Here is a 27,728-nt window from a genome sequence, read left to right as displayed (position 1 = left end):
GGTGAATGTGCTTTGACAATGGGGATGGTGAATGTGCTCTGACAATGGGGATGATGAATGTGCTCTGACAATGGGGATGGTGAATGTGCTTTGACAATGGGGATGGTGAATGTGCTCTGACAATGTGGATGGTGAATGTGTTTGAGAATGTGGATGGTGAATGTGCTTAGACAGTGGGTATGGGGAATGTGATTTGACAATGGGGATGGTGAATGTGCACTGACAATGGGGATGGTGAATGTGCTCTGACAATGGGGATGGTGAATGTGCTCTGACAATGGGGATGGTGAATGTGCTTAGACAGTGGGTATGGGGAATGTGATTTGACAATGGGGATGGTGAATGTGCTTTGACAATGGGGATGGGGAATGTGATTTGACAATGGGGATGGTGAATGTGCTCTGACAATGGGGATGGTGAATGTGCTTAGACAGTGGGTTTGGGGAATGTGATTTGACAATGGGGAAGGGGTAATGTGCTTTGACAATTGGGATGGGGAATGTGCTCTGACAATGTGGATGGTGAATGTGTTTGAGAATGTGGATGGTGAATGTGCTTAGACAGTGGGTATGGGGAATGTGATTTGACAATGGGGATGGTGAATGTGCACTGACAATGGGGATGGTGAATGTGCTCTGACAATGGGGATGGTGAATGTGCTCTGACAATGGGGATGGTGAATGTGCTTAGACAGTGGGTATGGGGAATGTGATTTGACAATGGGGATGGTGAATGTGCTTTGACAATGGGGATGGGGAATGTGATTTGACAATGGGGATGGTGAATGTGCTCTGACAATGGGGATGGTGAATGTGCTTAGACAGTGGGTTTGGGGAATGTGATTTGACAATGGGGAAGGGGTAATGTGCTTTGACAATTGGGATGGGGAATGTGCTTTGACAATGGGGATGGTGAATGTGCTTTGACAATGGGGATGGTGAATGTGATTTGACAATAGGGATGGTGAAAGTGCTTTGTCAGTGAGTATGGTGATTGCAATTTGACAATGGGGATGGTGAATGTGATTTGACAATGAGGGAGGTGAATGTGCTTTGACATTTGAGAAGGTGAATTCGCTTTGACAATTGATAAAGTGAATGCCTTTTGACAATGAGGATGGTGAATGCGCTTTGATAATGGGGAAGGTGAATGTGCTTTACAATTGGAATGGTGAATGCCCTTGGACAATGGGGATGATGAATGTGCTTTGACAATGGGGATGGTGAATGTGCTTTGACAATGGGGATGGTGAATGTGTTTGACAATGGGGAAGGTGAATGCCCTTGGACAATGGGGATGGTGAATGTGCTTTGACAATGGGGATGGTGAATGTGCTCTGACAATGGGGATGATAAATGTGCTTTGACAATGTGGATGGTGAATGTGCTTAGACAGTGGGTATGGGGAATGTGATTTGACAATGGGGATGGTGAATGTGCTTTGACAATGGGGAAGGGGTAATGTGCTTTGACAATTGGGATGGGGAATGTGCTTTGACAATAGGGATGGTGAAAGTGCTTTGTCAGTGGGTATGGTGATTGCAATTTGACAATGGGGATGGAGAATGTGATTTGACAATGAGGGAGGTGAATGTGCTTTGACATTTGGGAAGGTGAATTCACTTTGACAATTGATAAGGTGAATGCCTTTTGACAATGGGGATGGTGAATGCTCTTTGACAATGAGGATGGTGAATGCGCTTTGACAATGGGGAAGGTGAATGTGTTTTACAATGGAAAGGTGAATGCCCTTGGACAATGGGGATGGTGAATGTGCTTTGACAATGGGGATGGTGAATGTGCTTTGACAATGGGGATGGTGAATGCCCTTTGACAATGGGGACGGTGAATACTCTTTGACAATGGGGATGGTGAATGTGCTTTGACAATGGGGGCGGTGAATGCTCTTTGATAATGGGGACAGTGAATGCTCTTTGATAATGTGGATGGTGAATGTGCTTTGACAATGGGGAAGGTGAATGCGATTTGATGATCTTAGATGGGTTGAGCACAATTTGTTTAGAGGCGGGCAGCTTGATATCTGTATATTTAAATAGACATAATCTGTGTGCATTTCTAAAACCACCAATCACCATCTGTTGAAATCACATAATTTTCACTATAGATAAGTCACACAATGTACAAAAACATCATTATCTTGCTCAAATACGAAAAACCCCACCAAAGCTTTAAAACAGTATTTTTTTCTCCGACCACAATGTCAACTATTAGTCTATATTGTTAGAAAACAGAGTATTATTGCATCATGTTTGCCTTAGCGCACAGAATCAATTTAGCACACTGCTTTGACATTTTAGTAGAAAAACACAATGACAATACTGAGTCATCTATAATGAATGGTTATGTACATAGTATTCCCTGCCAAAATGCTGTACCTGTCTTATTCTCACACTTCAGTGTTCCGAACAAAAACATGTAATGTTCATCAACGAGAAGCTGACATCCATTTTATGGGTGCTTTCACTAAGTTACGCTTAAAGTATGGAGCTGACTTTTTTATGTCGTTTATCAAAAACTCTGTGAAATGTTTTGACTTTTCACACAACTTCATCTTGAACAACACTGGGTTATTTAAAAAGGATATATTACAAAAATGTGAGCTACATTTATGTCTGTTAGTAACTTACTACAAACAAAAAGTATTTTTTTTTATTTAGAGCAAGGATAGCTATTCAAGCACCAGAAATGAGGTATAAATTAAGGAGACAAACTTTCTTTTAATTATGTGTGCAAGAAAGATGCTGCTCAATAATAGGGCTATTTACTAAGCAGTGTTAGGAGACAGTGAAAAGTGATAAGGTGCCAGCCAATCAGCTCCTAACTGTCATCTCACAGGCTGTGTTTGAAAAATGACAGTTGGGAGCTGATTGGCTGGCACCTTATCACTTTTCACGCTGTCTCCTAACACTGCTTAGTAAATAGACCCCTAAGTGTCTCATAGTACACATACATTGAAAGTCCGAACATGTTCAGGCTAACTACATGCTTTACAAATTAATTGTTAGAACTAGCAGCCTAAGGCAAGATCAGTGTCCAGCTGAAAGACTGTATTGACACATACAGATTGCAGTCATTGACCAAGTGAATGATAGAGTCAGTATGAATGTGACTGCTGTGAAATAGTTTTAATACATTATCCATTTTACAGTAAAAGGTTATCCTTACAAATATTAGATATGTCATCTATATTGAAACATATCTGTAAAATTTTATGTAACAAGGTTAGATCATGACAATATGCATAAATGTCACTAGCAATTATGCAGTAAGTGCCATTTCCTAGAAGTCACTCAGTCATTTGTGATGCTTACAGCCAATTGTTCCTTTTCCAGATTTGATGTACAACATATAAGTGGATTTTTGTTATCTGCTTGATACACTGTAAACAAGCCTTTGGATGTTGTGCCAAATAATTCACATACTGTACAATAAGTAATATTTGCTTTCTATCATTGCTTTAAATAAAGAATATGAGATATATATTAGAATTTGAAGTGATAAATGTGCCCCTGCCAGAACAAACCCCACATTGTACCAACAAAATACATTTACAACAGTAAAATATATTATACAAGTACAGAGTACTCAAGCTGCAATAAAACAAAGTTCTAATTTAATTCATTTTAAATTCATTTTACAATTTCCTTTATGTTTACATCAGTCAAATTCATGTACGGCCTTATTGAGACATTTAACTTAATAAGAATGGCATATCATGGTCTGTATCTACACTAATTTCAAAGTCACTGCCAACTTTTTCTTCTATTCCCGAATGAAACTTTGTACATCTTTATACTACCTTCAGAATAATTTATCACATACTGTAGTAAAGATTTTAAAAAATCATTATTCTTTTGATCTAAAAATTCTTAGTTTTCATTTTTAATATAATCTCTTTTGAGAGGCACTTTCAGAAGGAGTTGCCATGTATGTTTTAGTCCACTGAGATTCCCAACAGAAGAGGGAGTAAGACTTTAGCAACTTCAAATAGTTCTTTAAAATTGTTCTAGGGTTTTTGTATTTGCGAAAGAACAATTCATTTATGCAAAGGAAATTAAACATTGGAAGAAAATGCAAGATGTGACTTGAGATTGAAAACAAAACTGGCAGAATAACGTGACAGAGTTAAAATATTTCATTTTCATATTTCAAGCGATTTTCAGTATTTTGAGCCGTTTCTGCTGCCTGAGGCAAATTTCTTGGAATAACCACAGAGTGATGCAACCAATATTGATTTTGCTACCTTGTCATGCATTGTATCTCAACTGCAAATTGTTGCATTTTCATAATATAAAATACTTTGACAAATAAAAAATGAAGTAATGAATAGATCGAGAAATGCAAAATTATTGTAATCAAGACTACATTCATTCTCAGGGACTGACATTATAACCACAGAAGCCTAGTCTGATTTACTATTATTAGGCTAAGCAGTCTATAGTAATCATTCTCATATGAACTGTGCATGTATTCCTCCTGCTTAAGACATGACTACGTTATCATGCATTTTTTAACTAATACATAAAAGCATGTGATAAAAAAGATAAGAGATAAGGGAAGAATGTGTACAAAGGCCAAACGAACAAGGTGATCCCAATTAATTAAAAATTACATTCTCTGGCAAGCACTAGAGCACTTCAAGTAAAATCAAAGGAAGACTTAAAAGAAACAAACACTCCTTTGTTACTAAGAAATAGAATAATGAAGTTATTTTGATCTTGTAAAAAAATAATAGTCTTCTCCTGCTTGTCATTTTTTCACCTTATATAGAAAAATAATATAATGTATATTGTGTTTTTAAACATTCATATTATTACTCTTTTTTATTGGGGATGCTATTGGTAGCCTACTCTAAAAATGGCCATGATTCAAATCAAAGTGATGATGAACAGCCCCGGGAGGGAGCTCCCGGAACTATTGCGATTTTTGATCCGACTAAAGTGTCGGCTGTTTGTCGGCTTACCTTGGCGATAACAGCCTTGCAGCCGACACTTTAGCCTGAGAATGCCGGTTCTCATGACTAAATGCCCAGGTTAAGATCCGAGAACTGGTATTCTCAAACTTAACAGAGCGCTGATTTGAATAGCTCTGGGAGCTCCCTCCCGGGGCTACTTAGCATTGCTTATAATTGAATCGCGGCCAATGATCATGCATCAGTCATCTTGCATGACTACATAATGCCCACAGGGGGGCAGTTGCCCAGTTGGAAATAAAATGGGTGCAGTATAAAGTGCACAGAAAAAGGCATATTTTTACACATATGCAGATCGTATGCTCTCAGTTGTCTGTGCATGGAGAGCCTGGGCACCTAGTCAGCAACAGTGTGTACTTGCACCACGCCCTATACTAGGTGAAAAGATAGGCCTCCTGAGAGACATGCAGTATATACACTTATGCCCTGGTCTGTATACTGTAGATCACATTTGCGTTAACACACACATTACTGAACTTTTCCTATGTGAAAACCCCTGATCATACCCCCATTCTGCTTCCTTGGTGTAGATACATCATTTATTTATTACCAGTTATATATATAGCACACACATATTCCGCATACATTTGAAATGCAAATGACTGAATTAAATTCATGACATACCTTCAGCAATGCATTGGCCCCAGAGTATGTTAGTGAGAAGCTTATATTATATACCTTGCATTAAATCTTGTATATTCTACATTCAAAGATGACGTATTTGGGAAAGCACCATGTATTCACATTATCTGAAAGTACCACTGCAATCCATCTGCAAGATCATACTTTTTCAGCTGGGATTGGTGGCACCTGTTACAGAGGTGCAGAGCCTAATGTGCCACTTGTCCAGGGACTGCTGGAGAGTGTGGTCTCCACTACAGCAAATAATCATTGCCTACAGTAGGTAACTATTTGAAAGGCTGATAAGACAAAGCCAAAGAATGCTAGAGATTATGGTTCGGTAACGTTCAAGAAGAAAAGGTACATAAAGATGCAGAAGAGTGGTCAGGGCAGGTTAAAGGGCACAAGAAAAGCTTCAGGAATGAGGAGCAAACTCGAGGATTACCATATCTGGTATTATTCCCCTTAAGGGTGGACTCCAAACACACAAACAAAACATTTCAAATTATATTTTTTTTAGAAGAGTTTGAGATATCCAGAAGTCTGTATGTCAGTAGTTATCCATGAATGTTCTTCAGGGCCTTATCCCCTCATAATAGATGTGATGTATGGTGGAATGCATGTAAGTGTTCCACCACTACACTTGTGTCTCCTACACTCTGCTGTGTAACACAAGCATCCACTGGAGGAATGGGTAGGAGACTGCCCACCACAGCTTTTTAGGCTTCATTGGTTGGACAATGCACAGACAATGAGTACTACACTCTTGTTACACTTACTCTCCTGCATTGCACACCATGTATTCTCCTCTATGTACCTGTACAAGGACTAGTCATTGCGTTTAGTTTGTTACCAAGTAGTATGGATGGATAGACTGTATAATGTGGTTGCCTTGTTTGGGTCTATGTATTGTGTGTGCTCACACATAGGTTAATGTCCTGTCCTGGTATCGGTCACCTGCAGTTATATACAAATAGTAAACATCAATGAATTATAAATACTGTACAGAGTGGACTATAGCCGCTGTAGTGCCATTGGATGGCGTTTCCCTGGAATTATGTAAATTGACTGAAAGAGTATATTGGGGAATTAGGGGTGGCATTATGAAATTGTGCCTAGGGTGCCTAGAAACCTTGGACCTATCCTGAGTGGTACATTGATTAATTAACAGATTAGTTACTCATATCTAATTTTATTAGTATTTCTCTCACTGTAATCTCTATTGTTGTGCTTTCAATTTTTTTCACTCATGTGTAATATTTTCATTCAAATGTACACTATATGCTGAGTGGGAGCAGTGCTGTCCAGCAATGAATGAGTGTTTTGGGTACATTGGGGGACAGTTCTCAGTCTTGGAGAGAAATAAAGTGGAGAAAGTACCAACCAATCAGCTTCTGTCATTTTTCCAACAAATTGGTCTGTTCAAGTTGTTGAATAGGTTACCTAGTAACAAACAAGTGCTTCAAGGTCTTTAAAACTTTAATCATCCTGTTATACTATTTGTAGGAAAGAGGATACCTAATTGGACTACAATAGGTATCTTCAGTACACACTTGTATAATCAATCTTATTTTAATTGATTTTATTAAAACATTTTAGCCAGTCAATGTGTAATTTTTATCCATAAATAGACAAGCAATCTTTGTGTTTTGACAAACAGATCGGGTTCCGTTGCAACACGTAGCGATTGTGTCACTAATAAATTTACTCTGTTATCCATTGTCATTGCTCAGAAGCTTTGCTGTGATACCATGATTTATACCACACATAGCATAGATGATGGGATTACAATGCCTTCAAAACAGTTTTGCTTTTGCTGGTACCTGAGGTATCAATTCCAGCCAAAATGTAAGGTGAGTTTTATTCTCTCTCTCACCATCCATTTTTTTAAATACATTTGTGGAATTAATTGAACATTTCTTTGTTGTTATGTTTATATATTTGTATTTTCTGGATCTGATAAAACTTTCAACCAAACTTTGAATGAATATATTCAAAAGTCAATCATTTAATATTTAGCATTCTTTACATTTCGACAAGTTTATCATAAAGAATGTAACCTTTACAAATTTATAATTAAAGTTGTGCGTACGTGAATAACTCTCCGTTACTATGACAGTACAGTATTGCAATCTGTACCTGTTTTTCCTGAACAGTTTGAAGCAATATTAAAATGAAATGCTTATATGCAGCTGCTATGTGCACTCTGATGTACCTAAATATATTTTTGTAACTGCTGTGCAAAGAAATCAGCTTCTGTGTATATATAGTTAAGGTTTTTTTTGTGTTGAGTATGCACTGTATGTGTTGAGCATTGGGATTGTAACCCTAGGCTGACATAATAGGTAATTATTTTCAGCTATTTCAGACCTTTTATATTAAATAAAAATAATGTATTAGTCAGAGTTTGCATTTGCACTAAAACTATTTAATTGACAACACAAAACAATAAACAGAACCAAACTTGTTAAAATGTGCAGTTAATGAATTGGTATAGGTACCCAGGTTTGCTTTATAAAAAGACAAATTGACTTACTTTCAACTATGACTGTTCACTGGCCTTATTCTAACAAATAAAAGAGATAATTAGCAAAAAAGCTGCTTTGTGACATTCCGCACATTTATTTGCAGTATTCAAAGGCACTAAAAGCGGTTGTGGGTACACAGTACCCAGACCTGGTCATGTCCAAGAGTCCAGTCCTACCAGGGAAGTGCAACCGTGCCCCATGTAATTGTAACACACACACACACACACACACACACACACACACACACACACACACACACACACACACACACACACACACACACACACACACACACACGCACACACACACACACACACACACACACACTGGGCTGGGCTTGCCCCCCACAACTAAGTGTTTGTACTCTGTATTTTTTCTTGGCACCAATGCCAGCATTATGCCACATTTAGATACCCATGAAAGGCATGAGTGGAGCAGCTGTCCTTCTGTGGTCAATTTAAAGCATTGTGCAGTAATTGCTGTTTTCTCCAATGATGCTGCTGAATTTACACAAACGTTGGGTTTGTTTATCCAGATAAATTATTATAAAGAATATCTTCCAGCCATCCCAATTTTGGTGGAACAGATGTTAGGCGATTGTACAATTGTCCTGCGAAAAACCAGGGGCGTGACCACACCCACTATGACATGATCACACCACCAACGTGCTGCGGATACAACCCCCATGTAGTGATCCCAAACTCCCAACTGTTGGGAGGGAGATAAAGCACATAATTGGTAGATATTGCACATGTTCCCAGTTTAAGTTGAGTCAGCAGAACCTTTTAAAAAAGCACATTGGGCTAATCCCGTTGTGGCTACGACACAGCCGCTGTGATTTGTACAGAGATGTCCACCTGCTGCCTCTCTAAGATGCACATCGGTTGTACCATTAAACTTCTGAACAACCTTATGGCTGCTCAGAATGTCCATCAGAAGTAAGTTGCCGGGGCCTGTAGCACTGCATACAAAGACCCAGTTGCACGCCCAAAAAATGCTTGTGACATGCCAGCATTTTACTAGTCACCCCCTCACACATTCCTCCCATAAACGCACATTATTATCTGCAAAAAAAGTCATAAAGAAAAAGTAAAAATGTTCCATCTATAACAAAGGCAGTACTAAGATCACCTGTCTTTTATTAATCTAAGACATAATTAAGCATCAAACGAGCAGCATTTTCTATTGCCAAAAAAGGAATACAATTGAGTTAAGCAGTGTGGTGGAAAGTGGCAGCACATTGCGTTTTAGGTGACATTTGTGTTTGCAGTGATGCCCATTTCACTCATTATATTTACTAAAGTGAGAGTTTTTAGAAGTGGAGATGTTGCCCATGGCAACCAATCAGATTCTAGCTATTATCTTCTAGAATGTGCTATTTAAATGTTAAGTAGCATCTGACTGGTTGCTATGGGCAACATCTCCACTTCTAAAAACTCTCACTTTAGTAAATTTACCCCATGGTGAAAGCCTTCATAACACAGTACAGTACTAGTAAGCACACATTTTCTGAAGCAGATTATGAAGATGGAAGCATACAATTACACTGAGCGGCTAAAGGGTCTGAGTCAGGAAGGATCGCAGCTGCTAAAGCATATGCAGATGGACGATTTTTTTCTCACTGCATCACAGTGCGCGTGCGCGAAGGCAAAACTGCAATCGGGTCTGCGATAGCAGTGGCTACGCAGACCCATCACAGAGTGATTGACAGGAAGTGCCGTTTGGGGTGGTGACAGGGGGGTGGTCGGGGAAATGCAGGCGTGCCAGTGTGTTTGAATGCCGTTGCAGGGGCGTGCATAAATTAGTCACTGCAATGGCATAGACAACTTGAGCACTTACTGCATGCAGGAAAGTTAGCAATTTAGTTGTAGGGTCAGACCTAAATGTACGAGTGGCTCTGATGTACTTCGATGTTACCGATATTTTGGCTGGATTGCAAGGTATTAGGGATGTGTGAGAGGGGAAGTGACTACATGTTGTCAGTGAGAGTGCTTTGCAATTGCAAATATTAGCATACTTTCGCAGCAGAACTGCGTGCCTGATTGCTACCGCGATCACAATAGCGATCCTTGCTGAATCAGGCCCGTAGTACATATGTGTACCTGGATATAGGAAATGTGTATTGCTTGTATTCAGTATCCCTAGACTTGAAAACAATTCCCAATATGATTCTATGTAATGATTTGATGGTCACTAGTCTCTTCTTTGTTGAAATATTAGGAATTCAACGAGCCAGCCTGATTGTTGCATCTGCATTACTGTTGTGTGGAAAGGTATAAATCCTGTACAATACATTCCATAAGGAAGGATAACTATATGCAGAAGTTACATACAGTATACTTATACTTTAAGACTGTGACTACTACCAAGCTAATGTAACAGATTTGTCACATTATTTATCTAAATGTGGAGTTTGCTAGAAGATATATATTGTAAATTGTAGAAACACATAATTACAGGCACTAATGTGTAATTACTGTAATTATACTACAATTATAATATTATTCTGGGCACTTAAAATATAGCATTCCTGAATTGACACTGGTTTCTACTTAAAGAAAAAAGTAGTAATTGGTGTTAAAGCTAAAATGTATTTCTGTTTTATTCCATGTATTGCAGATGAAAGACTGTATAAAATGTAATACTAGCTCAATTGTATTTACAAATATTTTTTTACATAAAAGATACCCAAATTTTGTATCTATTATTATCTATACTGTATACATGGGAGTATCGTAAGTCACTCATGTGTTTTATTATTACAGTAATACCGTAAGCTTATCTACACTATAGGAATAACAATTCAGACACATATGTATGGAAAAAAGAGGAAATTTAATAAGTAAGGTGGTAAGAAAAATCAGTGCTAATTCAGTCACAGCCAATAACAATACTTAAATTCCGCAAATCCATCCCCAGAATTCCGCCCCAGAACAAACAGGATTGAGCAGTACCCCCCCCCCACCCCCATTCATTTCTTAATTGGCCTAGCCCTGGTCCCTCTCTGAGATGGAGACCAGGTCTCCCTAAAGTTGTGACAATCTTACTGCTCTCAAGGGGAAAATGCCACCCAAGCACTCTTGCGCCAAAAATAGGCCGCCAGGGAGCGCTGTTTTCTGCCAAGCTGCACCTCCACTAAGAAAAACATTCCCACGACAATAAAAGACTTACAAACCATTAAGTCGGGTAGACAGGTGGGGATTACAAATGGAATAGCTCTTCCAGGCTATTTATATGGGATACCTAACCCCACCCCTATAGAACCTAATAGTATGGATAAATCAATATCGACAACTAACTGGTAACCTAGCCTAAAATGTAACCCTTAACAACTCTGGCAGTAAGATTACATAAAAAACAAATGCTTAGATCTCCTCATCCTGAATTAAGTCTTCGGATACTTTTTGTTGAGTAACTAGCACTGAAAAATCACACAAAAGACTTTTTAAATTTATAGATTATTATTATTATCATTTATTTCTATGGCGCCACAAGTGTTCCGCAGTGCCTTACAAAGTACATAGATAAATAAGTAACCAGTGACTTACAATACAATACAATACAGGACATGGATAATAAACATTGCTGTATTAGCAACCTTTACGCCCACATACGCAGTGTTAGTTAGTTAGTTGCCCTAGTGGGGAGTAAGATAAATTAAATTACAGTAGGGAGAAGCACAAGAGGGTATAAGGCCCTGCTCAAAAGAGCTTACATTCTTTAAAGGAGGGGTAGACAAACAGGAGTGACACAGAATGGGGTAGGCGTGGAGAAAGGAAGATGTAGCACCAAGTTAGGATGAGAGCTGGAAGACTTTAATGAAGTAGTAGGTCTTAAGAGCTCATTTGAAAGATTGTAGAGAGGTGCAGAGTCTGATGGGGAGAGGGAGGGAATTCTAAAGGTGGGGAGCAGCATGGGCAAAATCTTGGAGGCGGGAGTGGGAGGAAGTCATCAATTGGCATGAAAGGCGGCGTGTATTAAGTGAACGAAGTGGGCGGACAGAAGAGTGAAGGGAGATGAGATCAGAGATGTAAATGGGAGAGGAATGGGTGAGGGCTTTGTAAGTGAGTGTGAGAACCTTGAATTGGGTTCTGAAAGGGAATGGGAGCCAGTGGAGGGCTTGCAAAAGAAGGGAGGCAGATGTAGAGAGTTTGGAGAGGAAGATGAGCCAAGCAGCAGCATTGAGCACAGACTGGAGAGGAGAGAGATGGGATTTGGGGAGGCCAGCTAGGAGAAGGTTACAGTAGTCCAATCTGGACCCTGACCAGTGAATGTATGAGGGTTTTGGTAGCATCCTGGGTGAGAAAGGGTATGATCTTGGAAATATTCTTGAGATGGAAACGACAGGTCTGCGAGAGGTACTGAATGTGTGGTTTGAAGGAGAGGGAAGAGTCCAAGATGACTCCAAGACAACTCACTTTGGGCTAGATGAGATAGTTATGCCATCTATTAATAAAGAAATAGTGGGACATGATGTTATGTGGGAGGGTGGGAAGACTATCATCTCAGTCTTAGACATATTAAGTTTGAGAAATCAGAGAGACAGCAGAGAGACAGTTAGAGATACAAGTCAGTAGAGAGGGGGAAAGATCAGATGAGGAAAGGTAGATCTGAGTACTATCAGCATAGAGATGATAATGGAGGTCAAAAGAGCTGATGGGTTTAAATAGAGAGGATGTATAGAGAGATAATAGGAGAGGTTCAAGAACAGAACCTTGGGGAACACCTACTGTAAGAGGCTGTGGGGGGAGGAGTCGTCATAAGAGGAAACAGAAGGAATGGTCAGAGAGGTAGGAGGACAGTCAGGAGAGAGCAGTGTCACGTAGATCAAGGGAGTGAAGGATATGCAACAGTAGAGGGTGGTCCACAGTGTCAAAAGCAGCAGAGAGGTCAAGGAGAATGAGCAGGGAGTAGTGGCCCTTGGATTTGGCAGCAAGGAGGTCATTGCTCACTTTTGTGAGGGCAGTTTCAGTGGAGTGGAGAGAATGGAAGCCAGACCAAAAAGGGTCAAGGAGGGAGTGGGAGGAAAGAAATGTGGTGAGGAGTTTGGAGGCAAAAGGGAGAAGAGAGATTGGTCAGTAGTTAGAGAGAATGTTAGCATCAAGGTTAGGTATTTTAAAAATGGGGGAGACAATGCAGAAGGAACAGTGCCAGAAGAGAGGGAGAGATTAAGGAGTTGGGCAAGATGGGAGCAGGCAGAAGGAGAGAGGTAGCAGAGGAGGCGGGAGGGGATAGGGTCGAGGGGAGAGGTGGAAGGGGTGGAGGACTGGATAAGGGCCTTAACTTCCTCTCCAGTCACAGGGGAGAAGGATGTCAGAGTCGGTAAAATGGATGGGGAGGGGTGATCCGGGAAAGGAGGAGGTGGGGAGCTGGGGGACTGGTTGGATACAATGTCCTGACGTATGGAATCAATTTTAGATGTGAAATAGGTAGCAATGTCAGTGACAGAGAGCAAGGAGGGAAGATGAGGAGGGGGTGGGCAGAGGAGGGAGTTGAAGGTGGAAAAGAGACGCTGGGGATTTGAGGACAGGGAGGAGATGAGATTCTTGAAATATGACTGTTTAGAGAGGGAAAGGGCAGCACTGTAGGATGACAGCATGAATTTCAAATGGGGAAAATCTGCCTGAGAGCGTGATCTTCTCCACTGTCGCTCGGCGGTTCGTGAACATTTGCAGGTATCTGGTGCATTTGGAATGTCAGGGTTGAGGTGTGGATTTGCGAGGGTGAGTAGTGATCGCCGGAGCAACAGAGTCAAGAGCAGAAGTAAGGGAGGCATTGTATTAGGAAGCAGCTTGTTCAGCGCAGGAAAAAGAGAGGATAGGGGAGAGAAGTGAGTCAAGTAGGGAAGAAAAGAAAGCAGTGTCGATAGCTTCAATATTATGCTTAGTGATGGTGGCTTTTGGAGGTAGAGGAGGGGAAGGAGAGAGGGATAGGTTAAAAGAGAGGAGGTGATGGTCAGAGAGGGGTGAGTGAATATCAGATCAAGCAAATGCCCACTAGCATGGGAGAGTGAGGAGGTCCATTGGGAGAGGCCAAATGAGGAAGTGAGGGTGAGTAGTTTGGAGGCATCAGATTCTGTGGGGATATCAATGGAATATTGAAGTCACCGAGTATAATAGAGGGAAGGTATGAGGAGAGAAAGTGAGTGAGCCAGGAAGCAAAGTTGTTAGGGAACTTGGAGGGAGGGCCAGGGGGATGGTAGATGACAGCTACTCTGAGGTGTACTGGTTGGAATAGGCGTATAGCATGAACTTCAAATGTGGAGAATGTAAGGGATGGTTCTGATGGTATATGTTGGTATGAGTAACCAGGGGATAGAAGGACCTCAACACGACCCCCACGGTGACCCCCAGGCCTGGGGGTGTGGGAGAAGGTGAGGACCCCATAAGAGAGAGCTGCAGGAGAAGTGGTGTCAGAGGATAAAATCCAGGTTTCAGCAATGGGAAGGAGATTCAGGGAGTTGGAGATGAAAAGGTCATGGGTGGGGGCCAGTTTGTTAGAGACTCCAGAGGGCACAGGATAGAGTGACAGAGTTGATAGGAGTTGATAGAAGTTGATAGGAGAGATGTGAATTAGATTATCAGGGTTGCAATAACGTGGAGATGAGATTACTTTGGGAGAGCGAGATGAATAGAGTGTAGGGATCATGCGTGCTCCTGTGCTAGGAGAGGACCCCGTAGGAAGTGGGCAGGCAGGGAAATTAAGGAGACGTTGATGAAAATGGGGCAAAGTGACAGGGAGATAAATAAGGGAGGAGAGATTAGCAGTGGGGTAATAGTATCCTAGGGGGGTATAAAAGAAAGAAAATGGAGTAATGGGAGAAGAGTAGGAGGAAGGCAGAGAGAGAAGGGGAGATAGGAGGAGGTGGATGAGATCAGGGGAGAAGGATAGAGGTGGAATCAGAGGGCAGAACAAAAGATTAGTTAGAAACATGGTCATGGTAAGGCTGAGGTAAAGTGTCAGCACAACAAAAATATATTATTGAGTTTTAAAAAAGTGGAGATTAGATGGGAGCAGAAATTGAAAATTAGAGTAGAGAGTGGTAGTAGCTAGATGATGTAAGACTAGGCAAAAGAGCTAAGGTAAAAAGACATTATTAGAGAGTTAAGCTGACATTAACAGTATTCAGTAACATTATCTGTTAAGCATAGAGGCAGCACAAATAGTAGCAAGTGATGGCCAAAGTTTTTGTAGTAACCTGAGTTCAGTGGTGAAAGTCCAGGTTATGCAGTCAGTAGGAATGAGATTTTGAAATCACCTTTGTTGTCGGTTTTTCTCCAAATATAGATTAGGTTTTTAGAAGTGCAGATCGGTTGTTTCCCTTCTGTTTCCCTTCGGTTCAACGCCGGTCAAACGCCAGTATTAATTTTAAATTGCACTTTTGAATTGTGCACTTCTGAAATAGGGCACCTCCAGCCAGGCTATTCCAGCCTACTAATGACCCATATGTAGGAGAGCTGGCATTTTAAATTACTGATTGCTTAATAGCTCAGCACCCTCCCACTAATATGGCTAGCAATAAATTGAGTAAAACAAAAAACAGCACATACCACTAGGCTAATAACAGGCTAAATGAGCTAACTAACAAAGATAAAGATTTACCTGTAAGCAAACATTTCATGATGAGATAACTTTGAGAATCAGTTGGAATTATCTGCATTCATTTGCCATAAAATGTGATTTGATCCAGAACTATGTAATAATTAATAATCATGTAGAAATAGTATCTCATTAAACACAAACTACATATTTTGGTGGTCGTGCAAAGTTGTACTTACATCGTTTGCTTAGTTTGTTATGTTTTTTGTGCATGCAAAGAAACAGGCAGTTTTGCTTGAAACTTGAGTCCACCTATACCTGGCGACTTGCGAATAAACATTGGCTTAACATTAACATTGGTTAATCAATGGAAAGGAGAGAGATTCTCTTATGTAAGCTGTGTACAGTAAGTCATCCACATCATTTCAAATTGATGGAGATCTCCAAAGGGACAAATATACACATCAAAGCTGTATCAATTGTGGCTGCCTGAGGGTTCTGCAAATACATGCTAAGGATGATGAGCTCCAGGCAAGCTAACTGCTTCCGATTTACTTTTTGCGGATTCACCCCTGGAGCTAATAGATGTTTTTTTTTTTTTTTTAAATATCTTTAATTGAAAAAGAAACAATGTGAAACATGAGAAAAAATGGCTGCAGACAGAGACATGACTGGTGACTGGATGTGGTGAATGAATACAAAGAAGTGGGGAGAAGAAGGAGAATTTTGGATAGGTGTATGCATTAGACTGTAAAGAGAGAGTGAAATAGAGAGTAGTTTTATAGGAGCCAGGAGTGGTTGAGATGGGAACAAGATGAAGGGGCAGTTGGGAAGGAGGGAAGGAAACAAGGTTGGGGGGAGTGAGCCAGGACATGAGGGAGTACAGAGAGTTAGGAGGGCAGATGTAATTCGTTAATAGGTGCCGGGTATTGGAGTGGCATAGTGAGAGAACCATGGGGTTCAGACTGCATGGTATTTTTCGATAATGTCATTGAAGAGCTTGGTGATCTATTCCACTCAGAAGATGAACCAGATCTGATTCATCACTTCTTGCACTGAAGGAGGATCAGGTAATTTCTAGTTACATGCAAGTTGATATCACACTGCACAGCGGATTTGGAGGATCCGTTTATTTGTGTGTTTGGTGAACTTACGAGGAGGGAGACATAATAAAAGGGGCATTGGCCAAGGGATGGGGAGAAACCTGTTACAGCTATTATGAGGGAGTTTATTATTGACCAAAAGGAAATAATTTTTGGACACGCCCGCCAAATGTGAAAAAACCACACTGTATCCAGCAGGTGGGAGATATGTTAGGCTACTCGGACATCTTGTGTAAGTGACCTGTTATCAAGTACCATCTATTAGGGACTTCAAAGGGGTAATCCTTTATAGTAATGATAATGAAAGAATTGAAAGTATTAGAGCGAGTCGAGAAATGGAGCCTCTATATGTGGGGTGGTAGATACAATAACACTCAATAGGAGTAGGTTGCCTAATGAATGCTGGTTCAGTGGGTGATTTCAAATAGGGGTCAAAGGGGAGAGATAATTAGAGAGATTGAAGTTGGAGTTGATCCAACCTAGAAAGTATCAGTGCGACTGTGGTGACCATTTTTGCTGGAAGCCAGTGGATGTGTGAGAGCAGGCCTGCAGCCTGCTTGTCAGATTCCAGATCAGGGCGGTGCTTAGTAATTGGGAGGGGGGAGTGCCAGGCTGACAGTTGACTAAGGTGCATGGTATTGTGGTATCTGCGAAAGATTTGTAGGCCCAGGTCTCCAGCATAGATTGGCTTAGAAATCAGGTCTTGCTCAGAAGGGGCTGAAGGTGTTTTTTGCATCGCTCAAGTATATAATATATGATTTTGCTTTCGTATTTCTGCAAGCTCAGAGTATTACCTGCTGCACTTGGGAGTTTTTTTTTCTTGTTCTTCAAACCTAATAGTTAATGCATATTTTGCCATCAAACAAGTGTTTTGAAACATGGGTGTAACTGTATCTGACTTACCTGGCGCATATACTGTACAAAGCTGTATGCATCCTGGTATGTGTATGTCCAGTGGCGTAACTAAGGGGGGTCGAGCAGGGTGTGTGCCCTGGGTGCCGTATGACCGGCAGCATGGGGTGGCGACGCCGGCCACAGTACCGGCCCGCCCTAGTTAGGCAGTGTAGCACCGACCGCAGTGTGTGCGGTCAGTGCTACATATTTACATAGGACTGGCGCTAGGCTTCCATGTGCCCAGCGCCGGTCCTGTGCTGCACAGCCGAGCCCCTTCCCCCCCCTGAGCGCTTACCCAATAGCGCCAGTAGGCAGGCTCAGGATGAGCAGTTTAACACACACATCGCCACCAGCGCGGCAGCGATGTGTGTGTTAACCAGCAGCCAATGAGAGTCAGACAAACCCTCATTGGCTGCTGCTGCACACACATCACCGCCACGCGGCGGTGATGTGTGTGTTAACCAGCAGCCACTGAGTGTCATACAGACTCTCATTGGCTGCTGCTGCTGCACACACATCACCACCGCGCGGCGGTGATGTGTGTGTTAACCAGCAGCAAATGAGAGTCAGACAGACTCTCATTGACTGCTGCAGCGCCCACTGCAAGAGCTGGGCTGGAGCTCACTCATGAGCTCTGCCTTCCGGCTCTTGCAGTGGGTAATGGGAGAGACATCATGACATCATGACATCATGACGTGTCTCCCATAATGCAGAGCGCGCCAGCCCGGGAGGACTGACATGCAGTGGTGGGAGCAGTGGCCGGAGCCGGAGCGTGGATTAAGGTAAGTGTATATATATATTTTTTTTACTTGTGTGTCTGCACTATGGGGGGGGGCACCATTGCTGGGGTGACCTCTATTGGGGATGGGGCACTACTGGGGACTACAACTGGGGGGGATACTACTGGGGCACTGCATAGGGAAGGGGAACCTCTACTGGGGACTACTACTGGGGGGGAAACTACTACTGGGGGCACTATATAAGCGGCTCACTACTAGGGGCACAAGGAAAACTACTACTGGGGACACTATATAAGGGGCTTACTACTGGGGGCACTAAATAGGGAGGACAACTACAGGGGGCACTGTATAAGGGCACTGGATAGGGGGGATCACTACTGAGGGCCTGCATAAGGGGGACCTCTACTGGGGGCACTGCATGGGGGGACGACTACTGCTGGAGGCACTATATAAGGGGCTTACTACTAGGGGCACAAGGGGCACTGCACTGGGGGGACTACTACTGGGGGCCCTAAATAGGGAGGACCACTACAGGGGGCACTGTATAAGGGGCACTGGATAGGGGGATCACTGCTGGAGGCCTGCATAAGGGGGACCACTACTGGGGGCACTGCATGGGGGAAACTACTGCTGGGGGCACTATATAAAGGGCACTGCATAGGGTGTTCCACTACTGGGGACACTGCATTATGGGACTGCTACTGGGGGCACTATATAAGGGGGACAACTACTGGGGGCACTTCATAGGGGGACCACTACATGGGGCACTGCATAAGTGAGACCACTACTGGGGGCACTGAATAAGGTGAACTAATGAGAGGCTGCATAAGGGGGACCACTACTGGGGGTACTATATAAAGAGCACTACTATGGGCCTGCATAAGAGGGACCACAACTGGGGACATTGCATACTGGGGGTACTGTATAAGGGGCACTACTGGGGTTAAGGTGCATATGGAAAGGAATGTTCAGAGTGACAATAAAGGGGTGTGTGTCATGTTGCCACGCCCCATTTTTTAGTGACCATGCCCATTTTTCACCACACGCGCAAATAGGGGTGGGGGGTCTCCATTTTTTAATTTGCCCTGGGCTCCAAATACCCTAGTTACACCACTGCATATGCCTGTGTCTTCATGTACTGTAAATTACATACAATATTTTTCCAACTCAGCTTCAGGCACTTTATTTATTGGGTGATCACTCTGATCTAACATTCACTGTGTTGGCAATGAGGTGTTGTAACTTTCTTACCTTTAGAGACCGTTTTAATGAGTTAGGAATTTTTATTGTCTTGTGTTAACTGCAAACCTGAAGTGTGAGAAGAGCAGGATTTGACTTGCTCACTTATAATAACGAAATGTCTTTTGCTAGTCATGTTTTGTAGATATGGTTTTGTGGATTCCGATCACTGACGTGCACAATGTATTTCATTGAGCTATTGCTAAAGGATTAGCACAACAATACTATCCAGGTAGAGTGCGAGCAACACTTCTGTCATCTGTCCACACAATGGACCTCATTCAGAGTCGGTCGAAGCGGCCGCACGGTCGTATGGAAAAAGGGCCCGGATATTCAAATGATTCCCTCGCAAGTTGCGTCCCTAAGTTCGGATCGATAGCTGGCCGACCAAGGGGAGGAAGCGGCCGGAATTAAAAAAAATACGCCCCCTTCTCGTACGCATTGCACGTCATCTCCGGGCATATAAGGATTAAACGAGACCATCGGGAACCATCGGAACTGGTCGTAGAGCTTAAGGTTTACCATACCCTCTCTTAAGCTCTACGATCATGTAAGTGTAAAAACCTCCCATGTCACATGTGCCATGACGCTACTTTGTTAATTATGCACTCCCATAAACCGTATGCACTCCCATAAAACGCCGTTCGCATAATTAGGCACGCCTGTGTTCGGACCTCCACTCCCCCGTTTTCAAGCACCTTCCCCTGTTACCACCCACAAACGCCTCAATCTGTCACTCAAACTACTGACCTGGCTGTGTTCAAGGAGAGAGAAATTTCTGACCGTAGCAGCTAGTTTGCGCACGCGCATTGCGAACTTTACGCATGCGCAGTATAGTGAACATCGGTGGCGTACGACCGTGCGGCCGCTTCGACCGACTCTGAATGAGGTCCAATATTCTCTCCACAGCTTTCTTCATCAATCAGGGGTCCAATGAAACTTTATACAAATAAGTGGCCTCGTCCTTCATATCTTTATCTACACACTTCTCTATATTGAACATATATTATTAAATTTCACAGTGTTCTAATTCATCAGGTCACTATATGTCAAAAGCAAATGGGCCTGATTCAGAGTTGTATGCAGTCCCCTATCGGTCACAAGTGGCCAATGTTTTGGGGACTGCAGATGCACAGGGGCCGCAGTGCACATGTGCCCTGGACACCACAGCCTGATTGACAGGCTGTGGCCATATAAGGGTGGGCGGCAATGGAGACCATTCCCCAAAATGGAGGTGTGTTGGAGTGCCGAAGCCAGGGTTGCATCTTCCAAAGCAGATTTCCTGGCCCCGTCATAGGAGTCCTGTCACCTATCCTGATTAAGCTGAGACTTACTCAGATGGGCGATGACTTTGGACGCAACACTGGGATCTGCAATGCCAACAGAAGGAGTCTTTTTTTTTCAGATGTCTACAGTGGATTAGCAGATTTTATCATCGCTGCTACATCCAAAGACACTGCAGCACTGTTATTGGCATAAATCTCTGAATCAGGCCCTATGCCAATACTTTACTGATCACAATAACATAGGATATTAGGAATTGTCACCAGGAATTGTATGATAGTACTGTAGCAGAAGCAGGTACAAGTATTTGGCATTTTATCTGGAAGGCTGTTATGTAGAATAGTCTATAAATCAGAAAAGAACAAAACATGTGATTCAAATTGGGTAGAAATAAATCTTATCGAGAATACTATCCCAAGCATTCTGGATAACAGGACCCACACCCTTAATTTGTTCCTTTTAATACACGTCTTAATTTGAAACAAATCAATTTGTATTAGGTTATCCTCAAGATTAGTAACAATAAAAGGATACATTTTACAGGAATTTCTTTGTATTTGTGCATTATAGTGTTAAAAAGACTGGATTATAATATATAAAGTATGACTAATAAAATACAGTAATTAGTCAGAAAATGGACTTCAAATAACTACAGTCATTATTTGTGCCTGGCAAAAACAATAAAAACAATAATATAATTTTCTACTGCAGGGTCCATAGGGTATCCACAGGATTCCTTGGGTATAGGAGATGACGTCAGTCTTCAGGCACCACAGAGTTAAAGTTTTCAGCCTCCAAGGATGCATCTGGGTCCCTCTCCTATATCCCGCCCCCGGGCCAAGGCATCTCAGTTTCGTCGGTGCCTGGCCGGAGTCGGAGGCACTGTGCAGAGGGGGGCTATGAAGAGCCCCTGAAGTTTGTTTTAAAGGCAGCGCTGGCTGCACATCGTCCATGCTGTCTCCCCTACACCCCGCCGGTACAGAACGCCGGTACTGATCCGGGGATGCTGGTAGACATCTGGGGTCACGGCTAGCGGTGACCCCAGATGTTTTGGACCATGGCCGGATCCAAGGGGATAGCAGGTAAGCAGCGGGGTCCCGTGGTGGGTCCCCACTGGTCACATGGTCCTGAGTCCCCAGGCAGGGGGCTCCCTGGGGACTGGCTGCAGCGTGGAGCCAGGCGACCAACCTGCGCTTCCACTACCCCCTGGGACAGCGGGCCGCTGCTGAGCGGCATGCGCTGCGGCATCCCAGGGGTTAAATGCAGGCCAGGGGAGCGCGCTTTCCCTGTCTCTCAGCTGGCACCTCCCCTGCTGCACACAGCCTCTCTGCTCTGCCCGATTGGCCATAGTGTGTCAGCGCTCCTCCCCCAGGCCGGCCTCCTTCATCCTCTGCTCCTCGGTGGCCATCTTTAAAGCATGGTGAACGCTGCTGGAAGCCTGTGAGCAGTGGCATTGCGGTCTGGGTCCCCAACATACCTCTCCTCCGTTTGTCAGAGGTCAGTGTATGCAGCGCTGAGTCCTACCTGCCTGAGGGTCTGAGTAGTTGAGAATCAGCGCTAATAGTGCAGGGATTTGTTTCTTCTGCGTTGTATGTGACTAATCTGCTAGCCCTGCTGTCTGTACTTTCACTTTCTACTGTCAGCCATATTACTGTCCCTGATCTTGCTCTGCTCAAAGCCCTTGCGGTGCGCGGTGTGCAGGGTGCTATTCACACTATACCAATAGTATAGGTGTGAGCGTCACATACTTACCATCAAGTCTGAGACTGATTTTCCTCTCCAGCTCATGTGTACTAAATGTAAGGTACCAATAGCGGAGGGGGAGGGTAACGTGGAGGGGTTATGTCCCCAGTGCCTGGCACTGTCACGGCCGATTATGGTCCCGGTCCTGGTACAGGAACCTCCCTGGGATTGTTTCGCTAAGACGCTTACAACCCTTGTGGGCCAGCTAGCTCCGCCACCTGCGTTTACCCAGACGGGTTTGTCCCAACGGTCAGTGGTGTCGTCACCCATGCGGGAGTTCCCGAGACAATTGATGGTACCCCACAGTCTCCCTGTCCCTTCCCAGGTTTCTCCGGAGCCTGCGTGGGTTAATACTCTAACTACATCAGTTAAGCATTTGTCCGATGTTTTACAGGGAGAGTCTGTGTTGCGGCCTCATAATAGGCCGGTGGCGTCTTTATCTGCTGCTTATGGAGATGACAATGAGATGTCAGATGATGGGGAGATTCTGGATCTATCTGACCAAGAACCTCTCCGTACCAAAGAGCCGGACGCGAAGTCCAGGGTGTATATCCCTGGTCTTATTCGTGCGGTCCGCATGGCTTTAGTTATTGAGGATATTGATCCTTTGGTGGCCAATTTCAAATATGCTTTTTTTAAGGATATTAAGGGTGAGGCTATGGTGTTCCCTCTTTCTGATCAATTAGCGGATCATTTAGAGGAGGCGTGGAAAAATCCAGGTAAATGGGTTTCAGCCCCGAGGCGCTTAGCCGTGGCTTATCCGTTTGCGGACAATTATTTTTCTAAGAGGGAATCCCCTCCACAAGTGGATTCACGTATCACATGCCTAGTCAAAAGTGCCACATTGCCTATGCCTTCGATGTCATCCTTGAAGGATGTCACTGACCGCAAGGTGGAGATCTGCCTCAAATCCATTTATTCCCTTGCAGGGGGAGCATCCAGACCGGCTATGGCCGTGTGTTGGGTAGCCAGAGCTATGGAGCGCTGGGCGGATAATTTGGAGGTGTCTTTGGACTCTGACTGTTTGGCTGAACAGACCAGGTTGGTGGGCAATCTCCGAGTCTCGGCCACTCACATTAATGAAGCGGCCTTAGACATTTGTATGCTCACCTCTAGGATCTCCTCTGCAGCCGTGGCTGCTCGTCGCACCTTATGGTTGCGTTCTTGGAAAGCGGACGCGGATTCCAAAAAGGGATTAGAAGGTCTGCCTTTCAATGGAGAGGTACTATTTGGTCCAGATCTGGACAAAATAATAGCTACGTTGGCAGCAGCAAAATCTGCATGTCTTCCGTTTGCTACGATTCCTTCTAGTGCTGGTGGGTCGTCCTTTCGGCCTCACAGGGCCCAAGGTAGGCCTAAAGCACAGTCCTTTCCATGGCAGGCTGGAAATTGTCCAAGCCCAAGAAACAGGTCTGGAGTACCAGACGTCCGGCTCCTAGGTCAGATGACAAACCTGCGGCCTGACGGTCCGGGCCTCCTTTTGGGGGATCCCAAAGTGGGGGGCCACCTGCTTTAGTTCGCCCAGTGCTGGTCGAGGACTACGACAGACACTTGGGTTCAGGAGGTGGTCTCTCACGGGTATGCCCTCTCCTTTCAGCACAGGCCTCCATCCCGGTTCTTTACCACAGGCCTTCCGCTAGACCGGAACAAAGCCTCGGAACTGCGGAAGGTTTTGCACACTATGCTCCAGGCCGGAGTTATAGTGCATGTTCCAATTTCCCAGGGGGGCCTGGGTTTTTCTGTTCCAATCTATTTTTGGTGCAGAAACCCAATGGGTCTTACCGTCCAATACTAAACCTAAAGGCCCTCAACAAGTCCTTGAGGGTGCCTCTGTTTCGGATGGAGACCCTGCGGTCCATTATTCTGGCACTGGAACCTGGGGACTACATGGTGTCATTGGACATCCAGGACGTTTACCTGCATGTCCCTATTCTTTTGCGCCATCAGCAGTTCCTCAGATTTGCAATCTGCAACGACCATTTCCAGTTCGGGGCACTGCCTTTTGGCCTGGTGACTACTCCACGGGTATTCACCAAGGTCATGACGGTCATGGCGGCTCTTCTGCGGATGCAGGGAGTCCGACTGTTGCCTTATCTGGATGACCTCCTGTTGATAGCGGGGTCTCCAGAGCTTCTCTTTGGATCTGATGATTGCGGTACTGCAACGTTGTGGCTGGTTGATAAACTGGCAGTGGTCCACTCTCACCCCGTCTCAGAGGATCCTGCACCTCGGGGCCTTATTGGACTCCAGGCAGCAGCGGATCTTTGTGACGGAGGAAAAGATCCTGTCCAGATGGGCTTATGGCCACACCACCCTGAACATGCCCGATCTCATCTGATCTCGGAAGCTAAGCAGGGTCAGGCCTGGTTAGTACTTGGATGGGAGACCACCTGGGAATACCAGGTGCTGTAAATAGATTGCCTCAGTGTCGCAAGTCCCAGACGATGGTGCTCACTCTGGAGGTTCGCCTGTCTCTAACCTGGTGGTTGCAGACGACCCACTTCGACAAGGGTTGCCTGTTCTGGGTGGCGAACTGGGTCCTGTTAACAACGGACGCCAGTCTCCGGGGCTGGGGAGCTGTCACGGGTCCACACTTGTTTCAGGGCAAGCGGAATTGGGGCGGAAGCGGAGCTTCCATTACACATTTTGGAACTCCGTGTGGTGTTCAGAGCTCTCCAGCTGGCACAGCCGGTTCTCCAGGGTCACCCTGTGCAGGTCCAGTCAGACAACGCCACCACGGTGACCTATTTAAACTAGGGGTGAGCGGGTTCGGTTTTACTCGGATCTTTAAACGGCATTTTATTGGCTATCGCCTATCATGTGTTTTGGATAGCCAATATAATAAATCCGAATTTGCGGTAAAGTGGCGATAAGAACCGAGTAAATCCGAGTAAAACCGAGCCTGCACATCCCTAATTTAAACCAACAAGGAGGAACCCGAACTCGGGCAGCACTCGCAGAAGTGTCCCGTATTCTGGTCTGGGCAGAGCGCAATCTCCCAGCAATATCAGCAGTGTTCATTCCGGGATTCCTCAACTGGGAAGCGGATTTTCTCAGCAGGCAGGACGTGCATCCGGGAGAGCGGTCTTTACACCAGGATGTCTTTCAGAGTCTGGTGGACAAATGGGGTCTTCCAGAGATAGACCTCATGGCGTCCCGGAACAACAACAAGTTGCTGGTGTGCGGGTCTTGAACAAGAGACGAAAAGGCGTCTCTGGTGGATGCTCTGTCTGTCGAGTGGATGTTCCAGTTTGCCTACCTTTTCCCTCCGTTTTCCCTTCTTCCGCGGGTAATACGGAAATTCAAACGAGAAGGAGGTACGCTACTGTTGATAGCTCCCGAGTGGCCCAGACGGCACTGGTTTTCCGACCCCCAGAGTCTGTCAGTAGATGTTCCTCTGAGGTTACCATTACGACCGGATCCGCTGTCACAGTGTCCTTTTCTTCACCCGGACCTGACTCGGCTGTCGTTGCCGGCGTGGCTGTTCAAACGGCCATGCTATAGACCAGAGGGTTTTTCTGGCTCTGTGGTGCAAACCATGCTAAGAGCTCGTAAACCTTCCTCGGCAAGAATCTACCATCGTGTGTGGCATTCTTTCTTCCGGTGGTGTAGACCTAGAGGGTATTCCCCTAGGGAGTTCCGCCTGTCTAGGGTGTTGGCTTTCCTACAGCCTGGACTGGATCATGGGCTTTGCCTGGCTTCTCTGAAAGTGCAGGTGTCTGCCCTGTCAGTCTGGTTTCATCATAGGATTGCTGAGTTCTCTGATGTGCGCACCTTTATGCAAGGTGTTCTTCGCATTCAGCCACCTTTTGTTCACCGGTGGCGCCTTAGGATTTGGCTGTGGTCCTCAGAGTTCTCCAGGGACCGCCGTTTGAAACACTGGGCTCAGTGGACTTTAAATGGCTTACAGCTAAAACCATATTCCTTCTGGCCATTGCCTCGGCCAGAAGTTTTCGGATTTAGGGGCTCTCTCTTGTAGACCCCCTTTTCTGATATTTCAGAGGAATAGGGCGTTGCTTCGCACTCGTCCGGGATTCCTTCCCAAAGTGGTATCCAGTTTTCACATCAATGAAGAAATTGTTGTGCCGGCTTTCAATTCACCAGGACTTTCAGTGGGTGAAGCCACTTTGGATGTTGTGCGGGCCTTAAAGATTTATGTGGACCGCACTTCTTCGTTTAGGAAGTTGGACGCCTTGTTTGTCCTCCTATGGCTTCCGTAAAAAGGGTTGGCCTGCTTCAATGCAGACTTTGGCAGGCTGGATTCGTATGGCAATTTCAGAAGCTTATCTTCAGGAAGGTCTTTTAGTTCCCTCCTCTGTGAGGGCTCATTCCACTAGGTATGTGGGTCCTTAGTGGGCAGCTAGATGTGGTGCCTCTGCAGCTCAGATCTGCAAGGCTGCTACGTGGTCTTCTGTCCATACCTTTGTGAGATATTACGCTTTTGACACCTTTGCCTCTCAGGATGCTTCCTTCGGGCGGCGGATTCTCCTCTCAGCACAGGAGCGTCCCCACCCTTGAAGGATACTGCTTTGGGACATCCCCAAGGTATCCTGTGGATACCCAATGAGAGAGATAAATGTATTCCCCCCTATGTAATCAAGCATATATAGTTATAAATAATACTGATCTCTGATTATTGCTTTATGAACTAATAACCTTTACTGAAAATGTGTGTTTCTGCAAGTTCCCCCTAGTTTAGGATCAGCTGATTTAATCTGTGGGTTATTTCCCCTGCTGTCTCGTCTAGAAATTTATAGATGTTTATAATGTAACAAAAGTCTTGGTGTCATATGCTTAATGTTTGAAACCACCTCAAAAGAGGAAGTGCACTAGACTCTGGAAATACCCTTGTATCTAGACTAGCATGTCTGACTTCTCAGAAATGACATCCTGTTTTTATGACAAGTAAGATGCTTGTGTGTTTAGAGAACTTGCTATATTAACCCCATCGGATTAAACGAGTCTTCAGTCTCAATCTCTTAAACACGACTTGCTGTTTGATTTATTGGGGTTCCCAGTCGACTGGTAAGGGGGAGACACAGAAC

General features: G+C 44.2%; 1 protein-coding gene and 1 non-coding gene across 4 annotated transcripts in view; one reads left to right on the top strand and one right to left on the bottom strand.

Moving 5' to 3' along the window:
- TENM2 (teneurin transmembrane protein 2) overlaps positions 1 to 27,728 on the bottom strand; it is a 2,186,131-nt gene that overhangs the window by 1,943,506 nt on the left and 214,897 nt on the right. The gene's annotated exons all lie outside the window — the stretch shown is intronic.
- Positions 24,980 to 25,098, top strand: LOC148479105 (5S ribosomal RNA). Its single transcript, XR_015871998.1, has one exon. It is a non-coding gene; the product is annotated as a 5S ribosomal RNA (ribosomal RNA).

Source organism: Taudactylus pleione, unplaced genomic scaffold (genome assembly GCF_031769625.1).
Source record: "Taudactylus pleione unplaced genomic scaffold, aTauple2 ptg000637l, whole genome shotgun sequence".
Classification (NCBI taxonomy): domain Eukaryota; kingdom Metazoa; phylum Chordata; class Amphibia; order Anura; family Myobatrachidae; genus Taudactylus; species Taudactylus pleione.
The sequence above is the reverse complement of the archived record's forward strand: the minus strand, read 5'-3'. Positions and strand labels throughout refer to the sequence as shown.